This window comes from Grammomys surdaster, unplaced genomic scaffold (genome assembly GCF_004785775.1).
Source record: "Grammomys surdaster isolate TR1022 unplaced genomic scaffold, NIH_TR_1.0 99, whole genome shotgun sequence".
In the NCBI taxonomy this organism is placed as follows: domain Eukaryota; kingdom Metazoa; phylum Chordata; class Mammalia; order Rodentia; family Muridae; genus Grammomys; species Grammomys surdaster.
The window spans coordinates 5,527,720-5,551,421 of NW_021604578.1; positions in this window are offsets into that span (position 1 = coordinate 5,527,720).

Below are 23,702 nucleotides of genomic sequence, written 5' to 3' on the forward strand. Positions count from 1 at the left end.
AGAAAGCAAGATCCATAAGTTATTTAGGAATAGCACACATATATATGCATACACACACACACACATACATATATGATATGTATCACATATGTATGTATATCCATATACATGTATACATATTTGCATACCCATGTGTGTCGGAAAGGCCATGAATCTGAGAGCAAGAGGAAGGGTTGAAGGGAGAAAAGGAAAGGGGAAAAATGATATAATTATCTTTGAATTTCAAAAAATACATTACTTAAAAGGCAAGCTGAGTGATCCATGGAGAAGAAGCCAGTAGAGTAAGCCAGTAAGTAGCTCTGTTCCTTAGTCTTGGCTTCCGTTCCTGCTTTGGTGTTCCTGCCTTGACTTACCTCAATGATGAAGTGTCATCTGGAAGTATAAGCTAAATAAATCCTCTGTTGCATAAGTTGTGTTTCATCAGTGTTTTATCACAGCAACAGAGAAGCAACTAAGACCCAAGTATATCTGGAGGCTATGTTTTGGTCTACCATGCTGATTTTATGCAAAGAAAGTAACTTGCATGAAATCCGAGTTTATTAATACCTAAGAAATGAGAAAAGTATGAATTCTTAACAAAACCAAACCCTAACCTGCACAGGACCTAATCTCTAAAACCTATGATGCAGAGATAAGCCTGGTCTCACCTTTGCATGTTTACATGTATCAAAGCACTAATCCAAACTAGTACTTGAGTTAAAGCAGCTTGAAATTAGCCTCTGTACCACAATCCTGCACTGACAGCCTCTTTGTAGACCAAAGGAGGAGGATCACCAGTGCCAGACCAGCTTATAATACAGATGAAATTCAAGGCTTGTCAATTCAGCAAGACCCTGTCTCAAAATACAAAAGTAGAAATGGGCTAGAGACATAGTTTGGCAATAGAGTACTGGACACGCATGTACTAGGCCCTAGTTCAGTCTTTAGCAGGGGTTATCAGCAGAAGTACAGTGACCCAAAACAGCTTCACGAGAAACTTTTAACCCAACATGGATGATGGCTTCCCCATAACCATGCAGATGGAGCAAGCTAACTTCCCCCAGCCTGTATGCTATAACACTCCTAGAAACTAGAATCATGTTCAGTTAGGACACACTGGCATACAAATGCCTTGAAGAGCTGATGGACTTTCAGGGGAGGATCCAATGACCAACCTACCTACCTTCTATGAGGGGGTGTCAACAGTGATGGACTCTTGAAACCATGCATAGCTGATCCCATAAACATGGGGAGCACCATCAACACAGCAAGATAGACATGTTGATATTTTGGGAAGATTCATTTATTTATATATGCTCATTTATTTCACAAGCTTATAAAATACCTACTGTCTATTGAGATACTAAGGTGATAAGACTCTTCATTCCAGATTTTAGTCTTTGGTGAAGACAGAAAACTATTAACCAATGACAAATACTACTTGTTGAAGGAATTTGAATTCTAGCAAACTTGAAAAATGAAGACCATTTCAAGACTGAAAGGATCTACAAGAAGCCATAAGACTTGTGGGAAAAATTTAAAAAGGCCGCTACAGCGGCGCAAGCTTGAGCCGCCATGGCGGGTCCCACATCAGGGAGGAAGATTCTTATGGTTCTAGCGGCCTGAGGGCCTTGGCGGCGGCAGGCCCCAATAACACGAGGAAGTCCTTGGTTCCAAAAAGATTTATTGTCATGACGGATAATAGATGGATCTAGGCGTACCCTCCCAAAACTCAGGGCAGTCCAGAGTTATATAGGGAGGGAGAAAGGGGGAGGATTGGGGGAGGATCTGGGGGAGGAATGTTTAATTTGCTCTGCCCTCTGGCCTTCATTAGTATGTAAATCTCTAGGGCCTGAGGCCTATAGCCTGGCCTATGTGACTCTATGGAAATGTGACTGTTTTTCAGGATCCTAGATGATGGGAGGGACCGAACTCCTGCCGGTTCTCACGCAGAATTCCACGGAGAATCTCGGGGTTCTAAGTACCTGCTCAACCATGACCCAGGATACCCTTACGCAGTCCCACAAAGACTTATGAATGAACTACCATTAAAGAAACACATGCTTGAAATCCTTCTTGTGGAAGCACTATGCATCGCATGTTTATTGTCAAATTCCACACAAAATCCCTGGAGCAAAAATGTTCAAACTTGAAACATTTGCAGGGTACAGAAAAGACACATACATCACATCATCTCCAAGAGCTTCAGCAACTTTGATACCCAAACCTGATCAAGGATGCTGAGGAACTGTATCTAAGTCTCTGTCACAGAATAGAAAAGAAAAAAAAAGCAATTCCTCCACAGATCGATCAGTGGTAGCTTGGTATATAAAACACATTTGCATGTCAATTTCTTTTAATTTTGCCACTATCTAAAAATCAATATAAAGGTCATTGCTAAATTTACTTAGCAACAAAGTTAGCAAGTGAGTTTTAGAATGTGTTTTAAGGCTAACTTTATCCTTTTTTTTTAAAGCACCTAAAAGTAATTCTCAGAACTGTGGGATTTAAGAAAGTGTCTAGAGACACAATGTTCTGATGGATATAAAATAAAGACTGGTGAAAACATTTACAATCCCTCCAAATTGACATGTAGATTCAAACTAATAACTCAGAAATACCAAGCACATTATTTAGCTATCCTTAACTTGACAAGCAGTCTCTTCTTTCATTGAGCTGAACTGTGTATTTCAGTGGTACTTATATTGTTTTAATACAGTATGGTTAAGAACATTAGACGCTCTCCTGGAAGGCTGGGTTCACTAGTATGGGAGCTGGCACTTTTACATCCTCTCTTGTGCTGGAGGATTTTGCCTCTTCTGAGTAATGTGCCTTACTGTGACTTTGGTATGTGAGTGAGGGATGCAGGACAGCATGGCCTGCCTTTCCCCACGTGTGACCTGGGTTCCCTCCTGGCCTAACACCTCTTGTTCAGTGAGTAGTCAGTTGGCCACTAGGCAGTTGCCCTAAAGCAGCCTGATGAGAAAAATCCACAGAGGATGGATGCGAAGGTCAACGCAACAATTACCATTCTCTATAGTCTTATCGCTGTAACTAGAGTTTGTCGAAGGCAAACAGTGGTATAATAAAATTGTTTCAAGCATCAGGAAGGGGAGAATGTGGATTCAATTGCCAGTCTGTCTGGGTTTGAATCTTGGCATTATCTCTTTCCAGTTCCATGACCTCAGGCATGTTACATAATTTCTCTTAGACTAACTTATTACCCACAAATACTCACCTCACACCTCACACAGCTATTAAGATTAATAATGGCCTACACATAGAATGACGCCTGGCAAATAGCAAGCATTATGGAAGTGCTGGATGCCGCTGCTGGTTTTAGCCCATTCCCTACTAGTCTGAGTTCCTTGAAAGAAAAACAGTGCCTTGTTGGATTGTGTAGTTTCAGAGCCTGCTTCAATACTTGGCAAATTCTCAGATGTTGGCTGCCCTGTTATTTTATGAGAAATAAATTGGTGGCCAGGATACATATTCTGAAGAGTTATATTTAAAAAAGCCTGATGAGCCTAAATCTGTAAAAGGAAAGTCCATTCTCTACATTAAAGTCTCAATATGATCCACAGCGATGCTGTGAAAATATTAACTGCTCTGGATCGCCTCAGCCATTTTGATACATTTGTTCACCAAATGCTTGAAATCTTCCTAATGTTTCATGGTTGTAGCATTTTAAGAATGAGGTCACGGAATTCCACTGCAATCACGGGTCCATACAGGGTCCCTCTCCTGATTCATGTATTTCTTTTATCCCCTTACCACTTCTGTTCCTGTCCTCCAACAGAGAGTCATGCCAGTGTGCATTACACGCATCTTCTACTTTGATACCTGTCAACGTTGCCCATGATGCTCCTGGCTGGACAAAAATCCTTAAACTTAACTTAATAAGTGCTACTAACTTGAGGACCCCTTACTGGAGTTTCCTCAAGTTGAGATTGTTTTCCTGCCACACAAACAAGAATCTTCATCTCCCGTAAAATCCCCAGCATTTTCTCTCTCTTTGGGGTCTTTGACCCTTTGGCAGTCTGTTTTATATGTAATGTTAAGATAAAATCTAATTAAGTCCATAGATTTCAGGTTTCTGGCATCTAACCCCATTGGCATCTTCAGCCTATATGAAACACTCTGTAATCATGATTTTGTTACTAAGCCATCCCTTGTTTCACAGATCTGTTTATTCTGTACCAACACAAAGTGTATTTGTCTGGTTTCTTTCTTCATTCTCGAATCCCACTGCATTCCTTTTACCTGCATTTGCTTTAGCCCTAAGATGCAAGACAGGATATCTGAAGGTATTAGATATTGGGTTTGAAAGGCCAGGATTTTCCCTAGCAGGCTGGCTGAAGAGAACTGTGAACCCTCTGGCTGATACGAGGCGCTTCCTAAATGCCCTGATTATGGCACAGCCCTGATCTCATGCTCTGACTTTTCCTCCCAGTATGCCTTTCTACTTCTCAACAGTTTGCACTGCCTATAAATGAAACATAATAAAACAGAGAATCCCCTGAGATGTGATTTTTCACTGCAAGTTATTTTACAGTTGAATCCTCCAGAAGAAATAAATACAGTTTTAAATCAGTTACTTAAATATAGCATCAGTTCTTCTTGGAGGGTAAGGCCTGAAGAAGAAAATATGCATAAAGTAGGCATTAACAGACTAGTTAATAGGTATCTTGGGAACTAGGGATTCATGGGCTCCTGCTTTCCCATACTTTCCCTCCATTATAGCTACGACTCTGCAGTCTGTGCCTGCACATGGTGCTTAATTTCTCACCAGGCAGACTGGTTCATTACAAAGCTGTTATGAGAGACTTTTCTCCAAACAGGAATCTATGCTGACACTGGGATATTTGTTCATCCATTTCGGTGCTCTCAAATGCTCTGAGGAGATGTGTGCCAGAGGAGCAACACCATGCACTCTATCAAAATGTATCAGGGAATCATCCTTTGTACACAACCAGTCAAGATAGGGCCATCCAAACTTGAGTGTGAGCCTCACCATGTTTATTCCACCACGGCCTCTGCATATTACCTTTGTGCACGTGTATGTTCTAGCACATGCCATGGCTGACCACTGATGGTGTGTGTGTTGTGATGCTAGACCTCCTGGAAGAAGCTAGATATGGAATTCCACCTTTCTACTGCTCATGCTGCCTCCAGAGAAACCAAGGTACAAAGGAATAAATAGAATTCATTCTGGCATTGTAAAAAAATATCATGACAATACAGTCTAAGAGGTTTGAGAAGTTTCATCAGTAGCAACTGAAACTATGGACCAAGGCCTGTGGCTTCATGGGATATCAAGGGATCCAAAGATGACAGTTTACATCTCCCACCATGATTGTGCTTTGCTATACTTATACCACATACTTTTCTTTCCTTTATCTTGACAGTTAGAGTAGGCTTTGATAGAAAACAAGATCTAACTTTAAATCTTAGGTGCTTGACTCTCTGTAATAAGCTTAAGAATCAGAGATGGGTATAGCATATAGGCAAATTCCTCAAAGTTGTGAAGATTAGCCATGAATACGTGGACCAAGGCTGGCTCTTCTTCTCTGCCCTGGAAACATTATTGGAGGATGTGTGAGTGGTGTTGGGGGGTGTTTCATAGAAATTTTGAGTTGGCCTAGAGCTGTATAAAAATCCTACTCCTACTCAGAACGTTAGAAAACTGACTCAATGTTAGAACCATGATAATCATCAAAATGTTGATAAACTGAACCAAACCAGGATTAAGAGCAATAAAAAGGTGAGGTGGCAGCTGGTGGTGCTTATGACCAAAAATAGATTGTAGCATCTAGCATCTGTAGATGAGCAACCGAGGAGTCTGCCAGCTTTGTGTCCCTCTAAGGTCTGCATTTTGTGCCACCATGAGAGCAGCCAATCGAATCAGTAAGGAATCCTCTTTAGCAACCAAAGGAAGCAGCTGACCATCAACTTTCTCCACTGTTGCATTTGGCTCTGGTCTCCTTTGGCAACTGCCATCTGTGACGCTCCATCTGCCTTCCAAAGGTAGATTTACTAAAAAGGTGTTTCACAGTGGACACAAGATTGTCTCTCTGCCAATGACAAAGCACAGAAATGAAGAACTGTTGAACCTTGTCAGTAGAGATATCTATACTGAGAACACGATGTAGGTAAACCTTTCATGATGTAAAAGAAGGAAGCATATGATAAATTGTTGTAGGATGTAGCTGTATCAGAAGAACCACTTTCAATTTGAGACACTAACCCATTTTATTTGTATAAATGCTCTGTATGCAACAACCTACTTTGAAAATGTCTAGACTCTGAAATTAAATTTTCTAAGCCACATACAAAATATCGACAGGTAGGCAATGTTTTGAATTTGCCAAGTAAAAAAAATTGCTTTTATTTTTACCAGGCTCCAGCCTTTAGGGCATATTTCAAAAGAAAAGGGAAAAAACCCATAAATATTGTTCAGCATCTGATTTGCTAATATGAACAACGCAGTTATACTATTTACAAAGATACTATTGCCCAAATGTGATATTCTTCAGTAAAAAGACTAGGGCTAGATAACCCAGAAATACCATACAGATTAAATCATTTGGCTTTACTATAAGATAAACAATTTGCTTTCTGCTACAAAGGGTCACTTCAATAAGTTAAACACCAAGAAAAAGGAAATTACAGTAATCTCCTGACCATGAGCGGTTCCTATTAAAAATAAGAGGTTCAAACTGCACTGTCTCTGTCATTGTTCTTCTCAGGAGTAATTAGCAGTCAGGGGATACTTGGCTGTGACTGGTAGGGGCAGCCACAGAGCTCGGTTTCTTTGTTTAGGTCTTTCAGGAAAAGGCTACCACTGTGGAGTCTGCTACAAGTGCTGTTAGTCATGGATCATAAACAGCACAATGCAATAGTAAACCCCTTAGTTCTCAGGATCTGAAACTCATTTTATGAAAGCGATTTGACATCCCTCCTAAAACTTGATGAATTATTTTCAAAATGTCTAGGAATCGAGTAAATGTAAGAATCACATGTGAAAATATGAGTCGACTTGAATACAGAAAAGACCTCTACCAAAAATAACTTAACAGTCCTTGAGTCCACGCTAATATAGCTGGTCACTTTCAGGAATATTTATATCTCACAGTAATGAGGCAATGGGTAAATAGATGATCAGATTACATTGCCAGCATCGTCTTCTCTCTTTCTTTCTTTCAGGCCCATCTGAGATAATAAAGACTCCAGATAGTTTGTGTTTAATGCAGCACTATCTAAAACTAAATGGCACCTTTTGTCATGGTCTGGACTCTAAAGGCAGAAATGGACACTTCTGGATCATGGAACAGGGAGAGAATATCATGATATACCATAGCAAATGTGATAAGCCGAGTGTTCAAAAAGCCGAAACACTCTCTGCATTAAAAAAAAAAAAAAGGATAAAGGGTAAGGGCAACTTGATTAAGGTTGTGGGATGAAGCTGAGTAAGGTCCCAGCCCTTACCTGGATGCTGAGAAGAAAGCAGACATCTGTCACAGAAGAGCACCATCCTGCTTTCTTAGGGGACAATCAGGCTGTATGCAGATTTAGTAAATTAACAGCTGTTTCCGGTACGTCTAACTCAGAAGGACTCATCCTGTTTCTTGTGTTTGACAAGTACAAAATTAAGCCATTTAAATCAGTCTCAAAGAGTAAAAGGCTGTGTAGACATTCCAGGGTAGTCCTTGCATGGGAATAAACCGCCTCTCCCACCTACATATTATTATTCTGCTCAGAAGTTTCTTCTGACAGAACTACAGGTGTGAAGTCTCATATGAATGTGTGTGCTCAGTTGTATGTCTCGCAAAGTTTGCGTCATATTCATAGCACTAACTAGCCAGAGGAAACTGGAAGGGTTAAATACTTGTATGTCCCCCACATAGGATGTTCCAGTATGAAATAGGCCACAAAAAGATGTAGAGTAAATTGGCGATTAACATTGTGAATTTTAGAGAAAATCCATATTCGTGGGCAGTTAAATGTGAGTGTGCACACATGTGAATGCCTGTATGTGTAAAGATCAGAGGACAACTTCAAGGTTAACCTCTGCTGCGGTTCCTCAGGTGCCTTCCAACTTTTCTTTGAGACAGGTCTCTCAGAGACCTAGGCCAAATAGGTCTAGAGACAAGTTTTACATTGAAATTCACCATCTTTTATGATTTAGTTGTTGGGGGGTAAATAACTGTGTTCCATGCCTAAGTTATTCAACTGTAAATTGCTAACAAGAAAACTTATTTGTGGAATGTTGTGGATGAAACCCATTCCTTTGTTTGCTAAATAATAATAATAATAAAAATAATAATAATAATAGTCTTTTTTTTTTAAAAGAACTTTCCTGTTAGAATTGTTAGGTTAATTTTAGGGTTATTGTTATTGTTTAAACATATATAAAGCCATAGAATACATGTGCCTGTTGTATAGCAAGCACTAAAAGTAACTTTTTCTCATGAGCTGGAGAGATGGCTCAGCAGTTAAGAGCACTGGCTATATTCAGAGGCTGATGCAGCTAACCACTGAACTGATCATGGGGTTCCCAATGGAGGAGTGAGAGAGAAGACTGAAGGAGCTTAAAGGGTTTGCAGCCCCATGGGAAGAGCAACAATACCAACCAACCAGAGCTCCCAGGGTCTAAACCACCAGCCTGGGAGCACATAGGGAGGGACCCATGGCTCCAGCTGTATATGTAAGGGACGATGGCCTTGTTGGGCATAGGTGGGAGAGAAGGTCCTTGGTCCCGTGAAGGCTAGATGCCCCAGTGTGGGGAAATTCGAGGGTAGAGAGGTGGAAGTAGGTGGGTGGGGGCACATCCTCATAGAAGCAGGAGGAGAGGGGATTGGATAAGAGGTTCCTGGGTGGGGGAGAAATGGGGAAAGGGGATAACATCTGAAATGTAAATAAAATATCCAATAATGAAAAAAAGAAAAACAAAGAAAAAAAAAAGGATAAAAGAAAAAAAGCACTAGCTACTCTTCCAGAGGTACTGAGTTCAATTCCCAGCAACCACATGGTGGCTCATACCCATCTATAATGGGATCTGATGCCCTCTTCTGGTGTGACTGAAGACAGCTACAGTGTACATATATACAAAAAATAAATAAATATATTTTTAAAGTCACTTTTTCTCATCCATAATTGTAAAGAATTACTTGGTTCATTGCAGGTTAATTAAGGGCTAGGATTTTGAGATGGAAAATGCAGACTCAGAAAGAAGTGAGACATAGAAGGCTTTGAGACAAAGGGTTTGGCTTAGAGGAAGGGGTAGGATACTCAAGTGGCTGGAGAAGGCAAGATTACATTTATGCTTTAAGACGAGCATCCTATCCAGATTGGCTATAAACATCTGGTTACAAAAACTCCTTGTACAAATAAACTGTGGCTGGCTAAGGGGAGATTTGAATGATATGGTTGAGGAAATCTAGTTCTGTCAGAAAGCCCTCCCAGTTTCCTTGGGGAATATTCTAGAAATGGCATTCATTCCTAGAATGCAGGGTAGAAAGTTGAAGAAGTCAGTCTAGCAGCAGAAAACCAGTTGAAAATTCCTGAGTTCTCCTAGGTGTAGTGTCCCACACCTATAACCCTACCACTAGGGAAGCTGAGGCAAGAGGATCACAACTTTGAGGCCAGCCTGGGGTACATAGTGAGTGAGTCTAAAGAAATTTTAAAAGGATATTGAGGCCTATACACAAATGAATGAGTGAAGTTCTGGTTGTAGATGATAAGCCTTGAAAAAGGAGGTAGTAGATTAGATTAGGGAACGGAGAAGGGGAGGAGACACAGATGTCTCTAAAACGTTGGGGGTGTTCTCACTCACACCCACATCACACCCTATCTAGCTGAGGTTGGAAGAAGATAAGTGCAAGGTGACATGCTTTCAGAATACACAGGGACCTTGACAACCTACCTCTCCCATTGTCTCTGATGATTCATAAATCACCATGTCAGAAATTGAGAGTTAATAAGGAGAGGCTAAGACTTCTCCGAACTGCCCGGGAATAGCCCAGACAGCGGAGAGCGCCTCAATACAGCTGTTTGAAAGAAGAATCACCTGAAGGATTAACTGTTCACAAGGGCTCCTAGGGAGGCAGAACATGAGCCACAGATAAGCCTGGGGAGAAAGCCAATAAACCTACCTAATATCTCTCCCCTTCCCTTGGACTGTCTTGCATCTTTTACCTTAATAAATTGAGTGAGTGTTATTGTACATTATATTCTACAAGAGCTAATTCAGCTGCGAGGTACTTAGTGTTTAGGAGTACCGCCTGTTCTCTTCTGTTCTGGAAAGATCACATAAAGCAGGCAGAGCCTGAACAAAGCAACCTAAGTTCTCTCCCCCACTAACCAGCCTAACTGTACTAGCTTTCAATTCCTTTAATGAAATGAAGGTTGAACTATTTTACCCATGTGGAGACAGGACAGTACTCTCAAGAGATGCTCGCAGATCATGCAAATGGACTGCTGTAGCTACAAGCTTGCTGGGGAATAAGCTGTTCAATTTCACCCTCCTTCTGATTGTCAGAGTACAGTGGAAACTCTATAGGTCATTTGTTTGTAATGAGCTATAAATATCTTTCCCCCCTTAATATCATTTTTGCTCTCAGATGATCACTCCTCATTTCCGGTCTCTGATCAACCATACTTACTCTGTCATCCAGATCTGCTGCTATGGGGAATGTCAGTTGGAGGTAAAGTAGGAATTGAAGAGCAGTTGGGGTATTGCCCCATCTCCATATCCCTATCCTGCAGCCATGTGGTAATTGCTACAAAACAGCATCAATAATGTTCTTGTTGGCAGCACCTTTCAAGAGACTCGGTGCTCGGTAGATATATGGTGATACTGGTTTCGTCTTTTGTCCCTTAATGAATGGAGATGGAAATGGCTTCTTCGGACAGTTCTTTGGGGTTTCCCACTCTCTTGACTCCCGTGTCCAGTCTGATGTATCGAGTCCCCTCATTAAATCTCTACTAAACCCCATCAGAACCGCCTCCTAGTTACTCCTAAAACCACTCTCTGCAGTGATGAAACCAATCGGATAGAATCAGACATTCCAAGAGGACAGGTAACTTCATGAAGCTTCATTTCATACGGGCACATTTTCTTTGTAAGGGTTTAGGTATGTTACTATATACTTGAACATTTTGTCTACACGGGAGATTTTTACATGTCATGAGATATTGCGAAATAACAAAAAGTTTTAAAGGAAACCATGAAGTCAAGTTCATTTTAAGGATATGCAAATTATGGCTTGAATTAAGCGGACCAAACATTCACAACAGGCTAAGGAAGGGCTGCTGCAAATAAGCAGAAAAGGGAATTGATTACGTGACTAACACTTCAAACAACCCAGGTGTGAATGGAATGACTATACAAGGCTGTAGTCTCTGCCTCAGGTTTTGAGCCCAAAGCCACTAATTTAGCTAAACCAGAAGACTGAAGAATAGCAAAGGTAAACTTAAACTACCGAGAATGAGCTAGAATCTCTAAAGCTAATCCAGACTGGGTATCTGTTTCCTACCATCCTCATCCCTGATGTTGCAAAACTTGCTTATCTCATCACCAAAAGCACATCTTCTTGTGGCGTAGGAGCTTGGAATCCTGGTGGTATCAGGGGCATAAGCGCTGCCCTATTTGTACAAGGTGAGCGGATGACTGGCACAATGTGACACTCTCCGCCACCATGCTGACATCCAGTGTGTAAAGTAAACCCGACTGTGTTATAACTTCTGCTTTATAAAGCCTTCCGAAGTTTCTCTCATTGCTAGTGCCAGCTCAGGAACATAGATTTCAGTTTAGGAGAGTAGAGCAGAGCCGTTACCATTGCTACACCATCAGTTAAAAATGCCTTACCGCTCTCCCCCACAGAAAAATCTCTTTACTCCTCTTGGATCAAATTCATTTCGATTTTGGCTGAGTCATACTTCCTGTTGATACAATTAATATAGAGATATAAATTTAATTACCACTATGAGTAAGGAACTTGGAAAAGATACAGATTTGTGTGTGTGTGTGTGTTTGGTGTATTCACACTAGAATAAAGTACAAATACCTATATGTATCCTGTTTTTACAGGTGACTATGTAGCTTTTAAGTACTCCATATTCCTTTGGGCCTTAACAAGCACTTAAAATTTTCCCTGAGTCCTTGCCTATTATAGAGATGCAAGCCCTTCCTTGAGATTCAGAGCCATTGGCAACCTGATCTGGATTGAGTTTTGTAGTTTTCTCCTAGTGTTAATATTAAGAATATATGCACATAACTATGTACAAGCATATAAATCTTCCTTGGGCTGACATAAAAATTACCAATGCTCAGTATCTTTAAATGACAGAAATGTATTCTCTCATCATGCTGGAGGACTGAAGTCTGCAATAAAAATATCATCTGGTTTGGTTCTTTCTCAGAAGCGAAGGTGAACAGGCTATCCCAGCCCACTCTCTTAGCTTTGGGCAATTTTCAGAAATTCCCTGTCTGGAACATGCATCTGTTGTCACATGCCCAACTTCCCTCTGTATTTCTGCTTACAACACCAACCACACTGGACCAGGGCCAACCTTAATTATTTATGACCTCATTTTAATTCAGTTACATCAACAAAGACTCTGTTTCCATATTACAAAGGATTAGAATTTCAACCTATATTTTGGGGAAAGGAATCCTGTCTAAAATATTGGGATGCCTGAATCTACATTTCATAGATTTCCCCCCCTCCAGTTTGTAGGAATAAGTGAATTGAATTCCACCTGCTGCCCACCATAGTCTTCCCAGGCTGTAACTATGGTTTCCCTATGTTGACCACATGAGGAGTCTAGGGTGGGCACACTGCAACCTCAGCTTCCAAGTTAATGAATTCCCTTCTGTGTCTCTGGGTAGGAGCATTCTCTTTATGGGAATGGAGAACTCTCAAACAATAGAACCTGAAGTTATGAGGTCAGAAAGCAAACTTTCGATCAGTGTCACCAATAGTAACAGTAAGAAGTGCCGTTCCTACTTTTGACCTTGATTCCAAAAGTCCTGGCTATGGAGGAAAAGTGCTATCTGACTTGCACCATAAATCTCATCCCAGGGCATCCATATTTTCTGGGCCTTACAGGTGTTTCCATGCAGTGGGGACTATACCTCTTCAAAGCCTGATTCATCATTCTTTCTGCCATTTGCTTTAGCGATCATGGGGACAGGATAAATTCTAAAGTCATGAGTCCAATGCCACACCTTGTCTATTGTAAAGTTAGTTTCTTCTCCAGAGTGATGCTTTGTAAAATACAGAAGATGTGTTGTGTTACTACCCCAGATGGTAGTTCTGACACCAGCACAGAGAGGTAAGGTGAAACCCTCTTCCACCTTGGGTATCTATTCCCCAGAGAACAAAGCAGTGCTACTTCTGTGATGAGTGTGGCTCAATGTATCAATGTAATCAATCTAGCAGGTGGCTAGCTAGTTCTCCTGGACTCACGCTCGCCCTCAAGGAATGGTGCCATATTTGGAGTTCAGTGTTGGTTTGTACTGCCAGGAGGCTGGGCACCCTAGAGCAGCCTTAGTCTGGTTAGCTGTGGTCAAAGGGAACCCATGTTGTGAGCCCATGCATAAATGCCATCCTCATGGGATCATTGGCCAAGGGAAAGGCTGGCTGGGAATAGGCTAGCTATCACCTTGGAAACAGGTCTGGCATATCCACCTAATGAAGAAAATCCTCTCCTGATCTTACTTCTGGGGAAGTGTTGACAAAAGACAGAAATACCTTCTTATGTGGCTGCTGAATAGTCACATTCTGGTTCCCCGGACACAGTCTTCCTGCCCTGATCCCTTTCGGTCCCTGATTAGCCACTTAACCTGTTAGCTGTTCTCCATAATCAGTGTAAACCTTGAGCAGTCTTGAATTCCAGACCAGCAGTTATCAGTGTGTGTGTGTGTGTGTGTGCGTGTGTGTGCATGCATGCGTGCATGTGTGTGTGTGTGTGTGTGTGTATGCATGTACATGATGTGGCAGGGAAGTGCGATCCATGCCACAGCATGGAGATCAGAGGACAACTTTGTGACGCTGACTCTCTCCTTCCACCGTTTTGGAGGTTGACTGAACACAGGTTGCCAGCCTTGTGCCTTAACCCACTGAAGCCATCTCACCAGCATATGGTTGTGATTTTTTTTAATTTAAAAAAATTGAGTATGCTTGCACCTTCTAAACTATTAGCGGTAAACAAACTGTTACTTCTCCAGAAAGATGACATGTCTGCTGAGAATGAAGGTTAGGTCATACTCAGGCTCTTGGCATCAGGTCCTGTGACCCAGTGGCTCCTCTTGTGTCCTCAGTGCTCTGACTTGTCCCCAGGACCACAGCGTGGTGTGTGGGAGTCTGTTTTATTCTAAGCTGGGTGATTCTACTTAATTTTAGTCTTCTCTTACTATGTGCTTTGTAGCGAAGGTAATTTTAAAAGCAGCCCACACTAAGCCTAAATACGATCCTAGGCAAGAAAGGGGTGGCTATATGCTGTCAACTTAACACAAGCCTAGACATATTTGGGAAAAAGGAGCCCTCAACTGGATAACTTGCCTACAGATAGATTGGCCTGTAGGCAAGTCTGTGGAGGCATTTTCTTGATTGACGACTGAGGGTGGGGTAGGCCCTGCCCACTGTGAGTTGTGCCACTTTGAGGCAGGTAGTTTGGGGTTATATAGGAAAACAGGCTGAGCAAGCAGTAAGCAGTGCTTCTCTGTGGTCTCTGCTTCAGTTCCTGCCTCCAGGTTTCTGCCTTGGCTTCTGCTGACAGTGGACTGTAACCTGTAAGCCAAATCAATCCTTTCCTTCGAAGTTGCTTTCAATCATAGATAGTCTTTACCACAGTAAGAACAAGCAACCAAGATACTTACTAGTTCCCATCGTTTTGATCAAACATCTTAACTACCTTCTCCACCCCTGGAACTTTTATCAGAAAGAACAGAAGTCAGAGACATAATGTAAAGGGACAGGGGAAAATCTCATAGACTGAAGTAATCACAGAGATTATTGTGAAAGAGAAAATTAGCTTAATGTTATATTCAACTTTTAAAGCTATGGAAAAATTCTTACCACATACATATGATGGCAAAACAAAATGTGGGCATGGAAAAAATGACTGACTTTAAAAATAGCAAAATACTTAGCCAAGCCTGGAGTCATTAAAGTAATACAGCTGCAGACAGTTTATAGGTTTCTGTTTTTAATTAGCTTAAATAGTACAGTGCTTGGCCTGAGCAGGCATCTAGCTGCTACAACAGACTAACTCTCCCCCCATTTCTTTAGCTTCCCCAATAGTTCTGAGACATTGGACCAAAGCAATTCTAGAAGTCACAATAATCTAGAGCAGTAAGGATTTGTCCTTATTTGGGTTCCATGGCTGTGAAGAGGCACTGTGACCATGGCAACTCTTAGAAAGGAAAACATTTAACTGGGGCTGGCTTACAGTTCAGATGCTTAGTCTACTATCATCATGGTGGAAGGAAGCATGGCACAGGCAGACATGGTGCTAGAGAGCTAGCTGAGAGTTCTACATCTGGATTGGCAGGCAGCAGGAAGAGAGAGTGACATTGGGCCTGGCTTGAGCTTCTGAAACCTCAAAGCCCACCCCAGTGACACACTTCCTCCAACAAGGCCACACCTACTCCGACAAGACCACATCCCCAATAGTGCCACTCCCTTTGAGTCTGTGGGCCATTTTCAATCAAACCACTACAGAAGTCTTCAACCCTTACACACCAGGAGAATATCAGAACTTCTGACTAGGCCTTCCTAACTTGTAGTTGGTGATTCTTTTAGTTCTGCCAATAAAGAGGAAAACCCCACCACGGCCTCCAAAAGGTGGTATAATGATTCCTCTACTGCTTAGATGATATGAATCTGAAAGCCTCACCACCAAGTCCTCTGACAGAAAAAACAAAGTGGGCTTCTATCTTAGATCTCCTAGAATAGTCACAGCATCCTCTGTCCCTTCTAGGGAACAGAGTTGGTGTGAGTGCTAACCATACATTCCAAAACACCAAACCTCTTAAAATTCAGCCTCTCCTCCTCCTCTTCCTCCTCTTCTTCCTCCTCTTCCTCTTCTTCCTTCTCTTCCTCCTCCTCCTCTGTCCTTTTCTTCTTTATTTTTAAATCATGATTAATTTATTATTATTTTATGTGTGTTGGCATCTTGCCTACATGTATGTCTGTATGAGGGTGTCAGATCCCCTGGAACTGGAGTTACAGACAGTTGTGAGTTGCCATGTGGATGCTGGGAATTGAACTCAGGTCCTCTGGAAGAGCAGCCAGTGGTTTTAACCTCTGAGTCATCTCTCCAGCCTCCCTTTTTCTTTACTTTAAAGACTTTATTTCAATGTTTATGTGAGTGGGGGTATCTGAACATCAAGGGAGTATCCTTCTTCATCACTCCCTGCCTATTTGAGGCAAGGTCTCTCCCTCAACCTAGGGCTCACATTTTCTCAGTTAGGTGAGAAGCTGGCAAGCCTCAGAGATTCTCCTGTTTCTGCCACCCTTGGAACTGAGGTACCAGCTATAAGTGGGACCTCTGGCTTGTTGGGTGGGTACTTAGATCCAGTCCCTGGTCCTCATAGCTGTACACCAAACTTATAAACTCATAGCTGCTGGACTATCTCTCCAGTCCCTCAGTTAAAATGATGTGGTACTGATATAAATAAAGATGTGTGGATGAACAGAATAGAATGAAGAGATGAGAACTAAGCTCATGTACACATATGGTCAAGCAATGTACATATGGTTCTCTTTTCAACAAATGGTACTAGAAAAACTGGATATCCACATACCTAAGAGTTAAGTTGGACCCTTACTTTAATACCACTTGTTAAAACTAACTGAAAATGAATCAAAGAAGACTTAATGTTAGGAGATAAAATTATAAATTTTTTAGAGGGAATAACTTTGAAACTTTGAATTTGACAATATATTCTTGGACATGACACATTGTACATACCATATATACACAATAATAAATTTAATACATCGTAATCCAGTCCTCTTGCTTTGCAGATTAAAAACAGTTTGTCACCTGTGCAAATATTAAAAGAAGGACTATACTGAGATTTGGGCCATGATCTAGACTTTGTAGATAAATGAAATAAGTCAAAGAGAATAATAAGTCAAAGAGAATAATGAACATGGAAGGCAGAGCAGATACACAGTGAGCAGGTGTCACATAGTCCTCTGGAGCTTCACTCGGATTTATTTTGACTCATGAATGCCTCTGTTGACTAATTAAATTGTCCAAATGTGACTCTAGGCAAGACACATCCCCTTTCCTTTTCAGTAAATCAGTGTAGCAAGCAGAGGAGAGTTATTAATAACTAAGCACCGGGGGTGGAATTAATCAATTAGCATTGAAGCCATAGTTGGTAGATTACAGCTCTTCCTGGAGACAGAACCAAACGATACAAGCAGAGTAAACGAAGATGCGCGAAGCTTCAGTTCCGAGCAGGACCGCGGCTGTACTTAGAAAGCTTAAGTATGCTGTTACGTGAAATATGCATGGGCGGTAAAATTAAAAAGGGCCAAGAGCTTCTTGAATTTTTTAATAACAATTTCTAACACCTAGGAAAATAAGGGAGCCGAGGGATGCACGGGGGCTCCCACAGCGTTCTATCTCCTGAACAAAAGCAACTTTGTAAGTATTTATGATGTAACTATTTGTCATGTTATATATTCATTTTATGCACTTTTCCATAGGTGACATCGAACGATACAATGAAATCTAAAACAGACTGGAGCTCGGTTTCTAGTTTGAAAGTTGGGAAAGCAATGTGGATGGCTGACCACATCACTCGGTGCGAAAGTGTGTGGAAAATCCAAGAGCACAGGTAACAAAGCGCGGAAAGGATTCCAAGAGTAGAAAAAGGAAACAAACTACAGAATCACTGTTGGAATAGCAGTGCTTGCTAGCCTCTGACTTCCATACATTCATTTTTCTTTTTTGTTTTTCAAGAAAGAATCTCTCGCCGGGCGGTGGTGGCGCACGCCTTTAATCCCAGCACTTGGGAGGCAGAGGCAGGCGGAGTTCTTAGTTCGAGGCCAGCCTGGTCTACAGAGTGAGTTCCAGGACAGCCAGGGCTACACAGAGAAACCCTGTCTCGAAAAACCAAACCAAAAAAAAGAAAAGAAAAGAAGAGAAGAGAAGAGAAGAGAAGAGAAGAGAAGAGAAGAGAAGAGAAGAGAAGAGAAGAGAAGAGACTCTCTCTGTGTAGCCCTGACTGTCTGCCTCTGTCTCCCAAGTGCTGGGGTTAAAGGCATGCATCTACACCCAGCACACAGAAAGAATTCTGGATGGTGAATTGGCAGAGAAAGTTGTTGTTTGTTTGTTTGGTTGTTTGTTTTAAATGAGTCATTGTTTTGTAGAGATCACTGGATTTTTGATATTGTAATTTTTTAAGTGTACAGATCAGTAGCTGTAAGTAAATTTGAGATGTTGGGCAACCTTTGTGCTAGTTCTAGAAGCATCGGCTTTAGAACTTAAGACCCATTGTTGGATGGATGGAGGCAGTTAAGGTATTCATGTGTGTGTAAGGAGGAAGATTGTGCTCAGTGGGGATGCTTCCTAAAACCCCCGCGGCTCCAGCTTAGCCAGTTTAACTCCTCACCTCCTGCATAGATCCTTTTGTAAAACCCCAAGTCAAGAGCACCAGCTACCCTGACCAGCCTCCCTACTGTGCTGCCAGCAGACACAGTGCATCTTAGCGTCCAGGCTGGTCTCAATGGAGAGCAGCCTCTGAAGGACAGCATCAAAGAAGCTGCCGTGCATCTGGTTCTGACACTGTGGATCTGCAGCTGTCCGGCTGTGCATTTGATTCTATAAATGAACAGGTCTTTTAACAGTAGCTTTGTGCTTTTTTTTTTTTCCTGGCTGTGGCACAGGTTTTAATATTAAAACGAATAGTCTTAAAACATTTTCCTTCACTTTATTGTGAATAGTCAGACACTTTTGGGAACAAAATAATCAGGACTCAGGATCTCTAATAAGGCTTCTTTATTTTCCTTTCCTTTTTTTTTTCTTTCATCTTTAATTTGGCCTCATATAGAACCTGACATTATAATAAAGGCACAGGATACTAACTTACACTATAAAAACTCTAACCCAGATGTTGATGCCAGACTACTATAAGCACAAGTCTGAGAGCTTGCTTCCAAAGATGGAAAAGTGTTGGAATCCTAGAATAGCAGTCGTGGCCCACAGCTAAAATATCCCCGTAGAACTTGTAATCAAAGCCATCATCCATACACAGAAATTATAGTAACCCTTGTCCGTTCTTATCTCCTCCAGTCCTCTTCCTTTCCTTCCGTGGCCCATTCTTTTCAACTCTTTAGGTTCCCAAGATCGATCAGAAATCTTCAGGACTCGTATAAACTGGACTTATGTCTTATGGTTTCAGGAGCCCCAGACACTTTTTTTTTGTGGACATTTTCCTCCATCAAACATAAAAAAACTGTTTTTCAGTGACATTGAAATAAAGATAAAATGTTATCCGAATTGTACCAGTAAGCTTCTATTAATTTTTCTTTAGTTGGAAATTAAAAATCAGCTTACACAGGTTCCTGCAAATATTATGGTCCTCAAGCGCTGTGCCTGTTCCTTTTGTATAGACCAATCTGGCACGGGAGGCCTAAACACTGGCTGGGTTTCATCAGTTTATCAGATTGGGTAGCTATCATTTAGGGTGGTGCTGATTGCAAACAGTGCAATAAAACGCAAAGTAGCTTTAGCAACCAGGGAAAGCATAGGTTCCTGTGAGCTGGTAAGTACAGAGGTTGGGTTGGCTCCACACCTCTGGGCATTTACTCCTGGAGATTTGCATTTTGTGGATAAGGACCTAGAGACAGCCTTTGTTAAAAATTGCTTTTTGTCTTTTCAGCGCCTTGCTTCCCTGACTACCTTACATCAGTGGCCATTTTTATGCTGTGGAGAACCTAAGAATGGCGGACACTTGCTTTCTCAGTCTCCCTAGAAGCTGGCCACTGCAACTTTGGTGAAAGTATTCCACTGGATCCTTGGAAGAATTTTTTTTTCCTTGGCTGTGCACTCCCCACTGTTTCCATTCTATTTCAGAATACTCGTGCCTTCTGTAGCTGCCTGGAAGCCATGAGAGATCATAAGGACAACGTGAAAATGGAAGAGCAGAAAGACCTAATTCCAAGTTGTTGGTGATAGGGTTGACCCACTTAATCAGCCGTGAACGCCTATCCCTGAACACTTCATTGAGGATGTAGTCCTACTTCAAGCTGCATCTAGCTGGGCAGTCCTATTAATGGTAGCTTGTTAAGATATCGAGAGAACAAGTTATGTGCCATAAAGTTTTAGATATTGATCGATGTCACAAACACAATAAATATCATGGAGGTCACTACAAGTTGTATGATTGCAGAAGGTCTCCCTAAGATGACCTTTGAGGCTGGTGGAGCCAGCCATGCCAAGGTCTGGAATGCTTGGTGCTTCAGACAGAACAAACAGTAACTCTACAAGTCCTAATCTTTAGGCATATGAACTGGACTAGCAGAAAGAACCCCACTGGTAAGCAGCAATAAGTAAAGAGAAGGAAGTTTAGGAAGTGAGGCCAGAGAAGTGGCATAGGACATTTTTGTCTTTTAGGTATGTTTTTGAGACAGAATCTTGCCTTGAACAAAATTCTCCTAGCATTAAGAATGCTGGGATTAAAGGCAAGTGCTAGCATTCCCAGCTCATGTTTTCCTTTTTAACTAAATGCTTCAGGATATAGATGGTTAGGATGAGATAATGACTTTGAAAAATTGGTTGGGCTGGCTAATTTTAGAGATCTGAGGTGGCACGATCTCATTATGGAGGTAGCTGTCTAGTACACTTGCTTATCAAATGTGGTGATGGGATCGAGGCATCTTTCTTATCTTCATCACCCTCCGATTGTTTTGGTTTTTAAGGAGCATCATGTGCACAGAAGAAACAGAAGTAGCATCTATGGAAGAATCATGTCACCTTATAGGCTTTTCTTGGGATTCTTTAAAAGTCGGGGTTAGGGAGTTAAACTGGCGCACTGTACATAGTCAAAAGCAAAGGCTTGTACATTTAGTCATAAGTCACAAATGAAGCCATAGATGGAGCAGTTGTCATTTGGGGGGAAACTGCTTGTCAGCCTTTAGAGACATGAATAAATGCAAAATGTAACCAATAATATTCAAGTCCTTGGTTCTGCTAGGTTCTTAATATCTGTCCCACCTCCCATGCCTCCCCCTTTGTCTTAGGGTTTCCATTGCTGTGAGGAGATACCATGACCATGGCAACCATTATAAAGAAAGTATTCAATTGGGGCTGGTTTACAGTTTCAGAAGTTCAGTCCATTATCACCATGGTGAGAAGTATGACAGCGAGCAGGCAGACATGGTGCTGGAGATCTGGATCTGCAGGCAACAAGGAGAGACTGTGTATCACACTGGGTGTGGCTTGAGCATATATGACTTCAAAGCTTGCCCCCACAGTGACACACTTCCTCCAACAAGGCCACACCTTCTAATAGTGCCACTCCCTATGACAAGCATTCACATACATGAGTCTATGGGGGCCATACCTCTTCAAAAAAACCACATCCTCCAGTTTCCTTACTCCATCTCTATACCAGGGGCTGTTTCAATTATCCTCTTTGCTGGGAGCATAAAGAAGGTAGTTGTCATAATTGAATCGTGATTAGGGTAATGAAGGTAGTACATTTAAAATACAGAAGTAGCTGTGAAAAGTTGAGTAGGGAATGGAATAATCTAGAAACTAGATTGAATGTCCATGTTCCTGTGATAACAGCAAAACTGTCGACTGACCTGTGGACCTAATAAGAACTTGGTGACCAGCAGGGTATTTGTTATTTTTTAGGAGAAATAATTTCTACTTCAATTTGACATGACTCCAATAAATAGAATAGAGGAAAAACCCCAAATAGTCTGCTTTTATATTTTAGCTTATTCATGTATTATTATTATTATTATGATGATGATGATGCTTTATAATCAGACCTCTGGGATTACTATGGCTGATACATTGTTTTGCCAAATCTTTTTCTTTAAAAAGTCTTATACAATCAATTGGTCTTCTGCCTTCATGTTTTAAAAATATTTTATGTTCATTTTATGTATATGAATGTTTTGCCTGCATTTATGTCTATACTACACACACATGCCTGGTGCCCAGAGAGGCCAAAAGAAGGTGTCAGATCTCCAGGAACTGGAACTAGAGATAGTTGCAAGCCACCATGAGGGTACTGGCAATTGAACCCAGGTCCTTTGCAGGAATAACCAGTGTGCTCTTAACCACTGAGCCATCTCTCCAGATCCTCCAGCTAAATTCATAATAGCACCTAAGATCAAAGGTCATTAATCTGGAAACTGAGGAAACAGAAATCTTACTACCCTCCTTTTCTGGCTTTGCTTTATCTGCTGCTGAGAAGAAAAACTCTCTTCATTGCTAACTTTAGTTTCCCTTTATATTTTAATTTCCAATTCATATCCTGAAAATTTTCTGAGGCTCTAAAACTAGGTTAGATACCCTTTCAGAGGCCTTTATGTACTGTGCCTTTCTAGCACATAGTACCTGCGATGGTTTGTACATGGTTGGCCCAGGGAATGGCACTATTGGAGGTGTGGCCTTGTTAGAGTAGGTGTGGTCTTGTTGGAGGAAGTATGTCACTGTGGGTGTGGGCTTTAAGATCCTCATCCTAGCTGCCTGGAAGACAGTCTTTTTCTAGTAGCCTTCAGATGAAGATGCAGAACTCGCAGTTCCTCCTGCACTGTGCATACCTGGATGCTGTCATACCTTGATGATAATGAACTGAACCTCTGAACCTGTAAGCCAGACTTAATTAAATATTGTCCTTATAAGAGTGCTTTGGTGATGGTGTCTGTTCAGAGCAGTAAAACCTTAACTAAGACAGTACCCTAATTGTTGTCTGGTCTCTCTCCATTTCTACACTCTAAGTTGAAAACTGGCACATAGTAAACAGGTTTGAAAACAGTCTTAATTTAATGAAAGTTGTGCATATGAAGGTAATAATTCATGCAGAGCACTGGCTCACAAGCAATCTATTAAGTGTTCTCTTCTTAAAAAAAACATTCACTTTTTTTTAATGGTTCATTAAATACCCTTGGGATCTGAGAACAGTATGGTACATTGCGTATTTGAGTGAGAGTCAATCTGTAGATGGAAATACAGGTGGTGGTCAAAACATAACTTAAACATCTGCTCTCGATGATTGATTAATCCGAACAGAAGCCAGCTGGCACGCATACGAGTGCGTAATGTTTGAGGTCAGGCTTAACGCTGCTGTCTTCAATGACTCCTTGGAGATCCCAGGGCTTCTTAATGAGGAGATTATTAGACTTACTTTCAAAACTTTCTGTAGATTTTACTTAGCAAGTGGAAATATACTGGCACATTTGTGGGACACTAAAGTTATATGAACAACCTGATTGAAAATTATTTACGAAAACAGTAGTTTTGTGGACAGCAGATTTTAAGATTTCACACAATAGCTCTTTTACATATTACAGTAATTGTCAAAAAGCGGTTGTCCCGGTAACTGTAAATAAGAATACGATCTAAGAATATGTTTAGGATATAAAGACTATTAAAACTATGCAACTTTACTGAAAATAATAGCATGAAGGAGTTACACTAGTCCAAGTTAAAAGTGGACTCCAAATGATTACATTATACAA